Below are 8,838 nucleotides of genomic sequence, written 5' to 3' on the forward strand. Positions count from 1 at the left end.
AGCAAGAGGAATTTGATCCTACAGGAAAGTACGATACAAGTATTAGAATTTGAACATCTTAAGGACTTATATGAGGCAGATGTAGATTTCAAGGAAGCTTATGAAGCTTGCCAAAATCTATTGTTGAGAGATAACAGTTCATGGCTGGACTACAATATGCAGGAAGGTTTGTTGTTCAAAGGAGGGCAGTTGTGTATTCCGAAATGTTCTATGAGAGAGAACTTAATCCAGAAAAAGCATAATGGAAGTTTAGCCAGGCATTTTGGCATAGAAAAGACCTTGGATCAGTTGAGCCACTTTTACTATTGGCCGAAGATGTGGAGAGATGTACAGAGGTTTGTGACTACATGCAAAGTGTGTCAGATTGCAAGGGGACACAGCGAGAACACAGGGTTGTATACGCCCTTACCTATTCCAAATAGACCACGGGACTCAGTCAGTTTAGACTTTGTCTTAGGTCTGCCGAAGACACAATGGGGATTTTATTTCATCATGGTGGTGGTGGATCGTTTCACCAAAATGGCACATTTCATTCCATGCAGGAAAACCAGTGACGCCACACATGTAGCACATTTGTTCTTTACCGAGATAGTCCGATTACATGGCTTGTCGAAATCTATTGTTTCGGACCAAGACGTTAAGTTTACAGGACATTTTTAGCGAACCCTATGGAAAAAATTAGACACCAAACTAAACTTCAGTTCAACCTATCACCAGCAAACCAATGGTCAAACCGAAGTGGTCAACCGAAGTCTGGGAAATTTGTTAAGTTTGGTTGGAGAAAATTCTCGACAATGGGAGCGTGTGCTTGCATAAGAAGATTTGCTTATAACAATTTGCCCAACCGAAGCACAGGTAGTAGTCCTTTCCGGATCCTATATGGAATGCACCCACGTGGAATACATGAGTTAAGGGATTTGGGTCAGTTGGAGCGTAGGAGTGCTAATTGTGAAGATTTCGCAAAGACAATCAATGATCTTCATGAACATGTGAAATTAAACTTACAAGACAACAGCCAAAGATACAAGAAAAAAGCAGATTTGAAAAGGTAGGAGGTACAATTCAGCGTAGGAGACCTAGTATTAGCACACCTACACAAGGAGAGGTTTCCTAAAGGCGAATACAACAAGTTGAAATGGAGAAAAATTAGGCCTTGCAAGATACTTCAAAAGTTTTCTGCGAATGCTTATGAATTGCAGTTACCCCCAGGTATTGGAATTTCACCCATTTTCAATGTGGCAGATCTGTACCCCTACATTGCGGCAGATGAAGAAGACAGTTTGGAAAGATGAACATGGGACACCCAGAAAGAGAATGATTCGTGGATTAAACAAATGCCCCTAGCAAAGCCTCTAGAGATTGAACAGATCCTAGATACCCAGGTGGCCAGACGGACTCGAAGGAAGGAATATTTGCAGTACCTAGTCAAGTGGAAGGGTCATCCTATTGAAGATAGTTCATGGTTAGATGTTGGCCAGATTCAAAGCGTCGGGTACTCTATTGAAGAGCTCATGGACAGGAGCCATGAGTTTAATTTACCACAGGAGCCTCATGCAGGAGCATCCGAGTGAAGAGGCGACAACTGGGAAATGTTTTTATTGTATTTTATTTTGCTGGACAGAGAGGAAAACATTTTGAGTTTCTGTTTCATTTTGTTTCATTTAAAATTAAGGATAACTCAACCATTGTTAGTTTTTTAAAAATTAGGTAAACAGATCAAGATAGTATTAGTTAGGAACTAGTTTGAAGGAACTGTTAAACCACTGAAAAGTAACTAAGGAACAGTTCCTCAACTATAAAGAAACTGCTAATAATGTGTTGAAAATGAAAAATCAGAGAGGATGGAAAGGCTACCATCCAGAGAGGAGAGAGAGCTCAGAAGTTGTAGTTCACAATCATTTTAATCTCTATAGTAGCAAACAATTCAAAATCTGTAATTAAGGAAGTAGATTAATTTTTATTACATTCCCTGTGCATATATGTTTCAAGCATCAAAATGAAAGCAAGACAATGAAACCATTTGTTCAAAATATTTGAATAAGTATCGACAAGCATTTGTAACAGGAAGCATTTCAAAACCGAGAACCAAACAGAGGTACACTAGCATATAGATTTCTTTTCTCAACAAAACAAAACCCAGGTACTATTATATTCTACATTTAAACGCATTTCCTGTACATTGCATTTTCATTTTTTTCATTCAACAAAATTCACTGTATAAACTCTATAATCTGGAAATTGTGGAGGGTTCCAAACCCATGAAAACCAAACACATTACAGTCCACAGGCTAGGCCTAAATCAAACAGCGAGGGCATGAACACCTCGGAGATCACATACAGACACAAAGGAACCATAACCCCAAGGGCATAGCCGAATTATAGACAAGAGCAAATTGCAGACTAAACACAAAACAAAGCAAGCAAGAAACCACTACAGCCATGAAAAGACACTACCCGAGTTTCCTAAGCCTACAAATAGTCCCCAAGACGAAGCTGTGGAGCAGCGCTCCCCTGGAAGGGCCTGCACACCACCACAGAGCAGGGCAATGGTCAGTTTCAGCCACGAAATAAAAAACAACAATGAATAGCCAACTGGAAAGGGAACGAGGGTTTTTACCTGGAGGAGGATCAATTTCGTGGCGGAGGATGAGAGCCTAGACCCGCAACAGAGGGTTTCCACCAACATAAGAGCCATGGACATGTTGTGCCTGCTCACCAAGGAGACAAACCATTACAACCTCAAAAACAAGGGGTGAAATTGAAATTGGAAGGAGATGCTTACCTGAGAGAGAGTTTGCGGAGCCATCCCGTGCAATAGCCAGGCAGGAACCTGTGAATTTGCAGAGCCGAACTGTCACCAGACCCAACATCAACATACAAATCACCAAAAATAGAGCAAAGATGAAGCTTGAAGCAAATGACAGAGATAAATATACTTGCAGGAGGGAGAAGACCTGAAACCCTCCAAAAACCAGAGCAGTGAATCGCTACAAAGAATGAGCAGAGGCACAGCTTCGACAAACCATAGAGAACGAGCAGAGGCACAACACCAACAAACCACAGAGAACCAGCAAAGCACAGAAAACTACCGTATGGGACAAACAAGGCACAATACTTACCAACCATCGCAAGAACTAGGTGAAGGCACGAAGCACCCACAGAGCCAAACAAAAGCAAAGGAGAAATTAGTTCAAAACACCCTCGGTGAAAGTGATAATCCAAGGTTGCAAGCTTGAGGCCAGTACAGAGCAGAGGACAACATACAATAAAACCCATTAAAGTCGCATACCAAAAACCCTGCCACCAAACTTAACTCAGAACTGAAAGAATTAAATAGTCATAGCCACGTGTCCCTCCCGGGGTCACCACCACTCTCTCATTGTCATGGCCCTCCCTTGAGGGAGTGAAGCCAGTACCTGCTATGATACCATGTTAGAAAAATAGAGAGCACATTATGACACACACAATTCACTAGATACTTTTATTGATCACCACATGTACAAATATATAAGACACAAATTACTGACCAGTACATGTTATGACACCATGTTAGAAAAATAGAGAGCACATTATGACACACACAAATTACTTGATACTTTTATTGATCACCACAAGTACAAATATATAAGACATAAATTACTCACTTCAACACATCTAGATTATGATTCCAACTCATAACATAGGAATCAGCAACTTCTAGATTGATGCCTAGGCACTCACAATGACATGGAAACATTACTTCCAACATGCCTATCATGAAATCAGAAGTTTTATCCAAACATGTTTCTCTCTTCTAGTACAATTTAGACAGGTTCCTTGTTAAAAAAACATATAATATAAAAATCGTAGGGAAGACTATGAGCTAAAACATAAATGCAAATTAAGTATCCAATGTAAGAAATATTCAACGAGGAAAAAATATGGTTAAAAATAAATAAATCCTTGGGATTTTGGTTTAACCCCTCTCATTGTCAATGGATTGCGATGGTTCATCACAACTTTTGATGATACCTTGTAATGATGATGTCAAGATACTTAAAAATATTCCATTAATAAACAATTGTATTTAAGTTTATTCGGTGTTTAATTCAAAATAGAAAATTTATTAAGCGTTTGGAAGCAAACTAACTCATTGCTTTCTATTTCACAGAAAATCACCACTGGCTCGGGCCGTGCTTTAGTCCGTGGAACTCGATGGAATGGAAGACAGTGAGCATGGAAAAGGAAAGGGAGTTATGAAATAAATTAATTATATGGATGTCGGTGCACCAAGACAAACCATGGCACGCTTTTCCGTATGCAGCCAAAGCCATGAACCTAGTCATATCAATCATTGGTACAATTTATTCATCATTAATAATAAACAAACCAAAAGGGCTAGGTTTTTAATACTTCTGGTTTATTTTAGGGGTAGCCATTATAAGCTTGGAGTTTTTATAGATATATTTTTTTTATTTCGAATATATTAATTTGTTCCCATCACAAATTTAAGTTCTCAATTTTCTATAATTTAAGTGTATATAAAATTTTCAGAATATTAAATTTATATATACAAATTAAAAACTCATTTTAAATAAAAAAATCACTCACTACCTAAAAATTATTTAATTAAATTTTAATAAAAAAATTCTAAAACAAAATACATAATATTTTTTTTACCAAAAATTATAAATATAAATAATGTATTATCTATCACATAATTTCCTTTAATTTGTGATGTTAAATTACTTCACAAAATTACAAGACATATTATCTTACAACTCTCTTATTTTAATAGAAATATGTTTTTCTTATTATACATGTACAAGGCCAGGTATATAGCCATCAATATCGCACTTAGTACATATTAATTCATTTTGACTCATTCCTGGAGTATATTAATTCTTTTTACTCATTTTATTATAAAATATATCTATTCAAAGTTTCTTTTATATATACATATTTTTATTTTCTTGAACTAAACAAAACAAATCAATGTCCGATTGTAGCTATATCATGGTTCCCAATGTATATTATAAGCTATACTTGAATAGTGATTTTTGCAAAGTCAACCAATGCTATTAATTCATAATATTAAACGTTTAGAAATTTTGTGTTCACTCTATGACCCAACTCATCCTTCATAGCCCTCTATCATCGCTTTATAAACTTCATTGTGATTGTAAACATGTGTACATGACAACTTGAGAATGTTCGGCAAAATAAAGCCAACATGTGTTGCTCTTTTTCATCGAGTTATAATCCAAATGTTGGTATTTTATATTATTATTGGAAAATTATTATTTTTAGATTCTCTTTTGTAATAGTCACATAATTAATTATTTGGTCGATGTTTTGAACCAATTAATATGGTTCATTTTCATCTTTTTTTGCAATTTCGCTTATTTTTTTGTTTTATTTTACAACACGGATGTTGAATTAGCACCATGATTTAGAGAATAATTTCTGCAATTCTCACCAATACATGTGCAAGCGATATATATAAGAACACACTTGAATAGAAAATATTATCTAGAGAAGTGATTCTATTTAGAATTACAATGTACGGAATGGAGAAAATAAAGCTAAGGAACCAACCGAATGAGGAGAACAATTGTAAGCCAAAGAAAGAAAAGTTAGAGATGAGCAAACCCACGGAAAATGAATAGGTAAGCACAAAGAATTATTAAATGGTCTTTTCTTGAATGTTATTGGTGTTGGTAGAAATCCATTTCTTTTTTGCTATTGCAAATACATTTCTTTTGTGCTATTGCAAATTCATTGCTTGTTATCACCACACTAATTATACCTAGAAATATAAGCTTGTTATTTATTTTGAAACTTTGTAAAATATCTACCTTGTTATTTATTTTTCGGTGTTGTAAAATAACATTTCCCGTGTTAAGAAAACTAATAGGTTGGGTCATTTGGGGATCTACCCATATGACTACTAGCGCAAAAATAAGGAGAAATGTTGTTCAATATTCAAAGTGAGGTAGAAGGAGTCACCAAAGTGTTCATACATTGATTTCATATATGTAATATCCCCTCTACTTAATTTCGCCAAGAAGCTACATCAATTTTTCAATTTTGCCTAAGTTATGTTAGTTTTTGGCTTAACCTATGCTAAGGGGATTAAAAGGGAAAAATTATTCCATTTTTGTGAGAAAGCATGGACCAACATTAGTAAAAAGGGAAAAATTAAAGTGAGGGTGGGATGTGGGAGCCACCCAAAGGAGAAATATGCACCCCTTGAGCTAGTGAAAAATTGTGGGAAGAAACGAAAGGGAGGCAAGTCGAATTAGAGGAGAGATAAAGAAGGTGAGGCCAACAAGTACAAATATGACGAGGCAACCTCCATTTGGGGACTTTTGAAGCTTTGACAATCAAACCTTCCTAGCATGCTTGAGTTATTGAGCCAAGTCTGCAAGTGTTGTTCAACACTAGATTTTCATGCAAGAATCTCATTGTAACATGAGTGGACTTCGAGTGCCAACCCAAGGTGGAGATCTACGCTATTTGGGAGTTGTTATGGGTGTTTGCTTAGGAAATTCATGGTATTATTACAACAAACTTGGCGCAGTATGGAAATACACACTTCCTGTGGGAGCTAGTTGTGGAGCAACACTTTTGTTGGGCTTTCCGAGAGAGACCTCGACCATCTTTTGTTGAGGATTTTGCACCCCTTGAGCTAGTGCAAAATTGTGGGAAGAAAAGAAAGGGGAGGCAAGTTGAATTAGAGGAGAGATAAGGAAGGTGGGGCCAACAAGTACAAATATGAGGAGGCAAAATCCATTTGGGGACTTTTGAAGCTTTTACAATCAAACCTACATAGCATGCTTCAGTTGTTGAGCCAAGTCTGTAAGTGTTGCTCAGCACATGATATTTTCATGCGAGAATCTCACCCCAACTTTGGTGGACTTCGAGTGTTAGCCCAAGGAGGAGATATACACAATTTGGGAGTTATTCTGGGTGTTTTCTTAGGTAATTCGTGGTATTATTACAACAAATTGGGTGAAGTAGGGAAATACACACTTCGTGTGGGAGCTAGTTGTGGAGCAACACTTTTGTTGAGATTTCTGGGAGAGACTTGGACCATCTTTTGCTAAGTATTTGGAGTGCTATCTGGGCACATTTATGTGGGATTTTTGTTATGTAATTGACATATCTTAAGCCACTGCATAGGCCTACGTAGAGGTATTTTTTGTACCACACGTGGGAGCCAGGAGGATAAGTACTTGGCAGATGAACTGAGTTGGGACTTGTGGAGGCGTCTAGAGGGGAGTTTCACTAGACTTTTCTAACATTTTGGAGGATTTGGCTAGTGTCATTTCCAAGTGGACTGAATTACCCAACTAGTGGAGGAGCACCTGGAAATTGGGGGTAATTTTGGATGGTGGAACTACGCCCAACCCTTTCTGGGTTTTGGTGACTTATTTTAAGAGAAGCCAAGGTTAATTTCTTGGAAAATTTTGAGAACTCGAGGACGGAGAAATGACAGATTCTTCCTAGACAATGGTACGGTTTTCCAGGGAGAGCGCAAAGCATTGAGGAGTAGACACTTCCAACATCAGACACTTGTTTTCTTCACTCACGACTTGTCTAGATTGCTTTTGCAAGCCCAGGTAAATATACTCCATGCTTATATTGTAATCTCCGTCATTTATAATAAAATGGCTTATTTTATCGTAGTTTTTGGAGATTTTATGGGTGTTTAATTAGATGTATGAAATTTTGTGTTGTTTGTGATATTTTTGTTTGCTTATCACTATTAATTTTCCCCTAGGAATATTCAGTGGTATCAGGGCAATCATCTTGGCTCAGCCTGTGGGGAACCCACACCAAGGGACAAGAATAATATCACTTACAGGAGACAGAGATATAGGAGTAGGGAAAGGGAGCTACAGATCACTCCATATCCAGAAACCCTAGAGCAGGAGGTCGAGGAACCAGAAATGGGGGATAATATATGAAAAAGATAGAAGGGATGCAGAGTTTTCCCAAACCTTCTTAAAGGCTATAAAAGATTTGGCTAGAGTATTGATGGGTTGAGGCACCAGAAGAACAATGATAACAATGGTAAGGGAAGCCAAGGTGACATCCATTTGGGAGAGGTTTTAAGAACCTCTCACCACCAAGGGAAATCGAGCCACCAAGCCACATATCCACACAATATGCCTCTCATTTGTAGCGCACCTCCCAGGTCAACCATCCTTACATTTCTAGCATCTAGTATTGGAGGGCAGCAGGGTTAGGAGGATATGCCCATGGGGGATTCATTTTTGGAGTACTAGTCATATGAGATTGATTTAAGAGACGTCATCGCCTTCAAAGACTTATGCCAACTCACGAATAACAACGGAAGCAAGGGGATGAGTGGAGGATCCTACATGCATGGCACTAATCTACAGTGCACAATGGGGAAGTTATTCCTCCTAAATTTTGATGGCTTTTGTGAGAGCTCAGCCCAAGTGTAGGTTGAGAAGCTCGATGTCTATTTCTAGCTTAACCAAATGACAGAGGTGGAGGCCACCACGATTTCCACTTTGCATTTTGAGGGAGAGGCTCATAATTAGTGGTTTCGTGGGTCAGTAACCTTAGGGCATGCAAGCATTACTACCTATGAGGAGTTCATACGAAGGGTTTTAGAGCGATTTTAGAGGAGGGACCCTAAGGAGCACTTTAGAGAGCTAACACGGCTCATGAATATAGGTAGTACCAAGACATATATCTCAGAGTTTATGAGGATATCAATGATGGTGCTAGATTTATCAGAGGCAAGGAAACTATTCATATTCCTTGAGGAGTTAGCCAAGCCACTAAAAGGCTTGGTGAGAGCCTATAGGCCCACCACTTTAT

Source organism: Pinus tabuliformis, chromosome Q (genome assembly GCF_031772625.1).
Source record: "Pinus tabuliformis cultivar Carrire ecotype Pingquan chromosome Q, CPIR1, whole genome shotgun sequence".
Lineage (NCBI taxonomy): Eukaryota > Viridiplantae > Streptophyta > Pinopsida > Pinales > Pinaceae > Pinus > Pinus tabuliformis.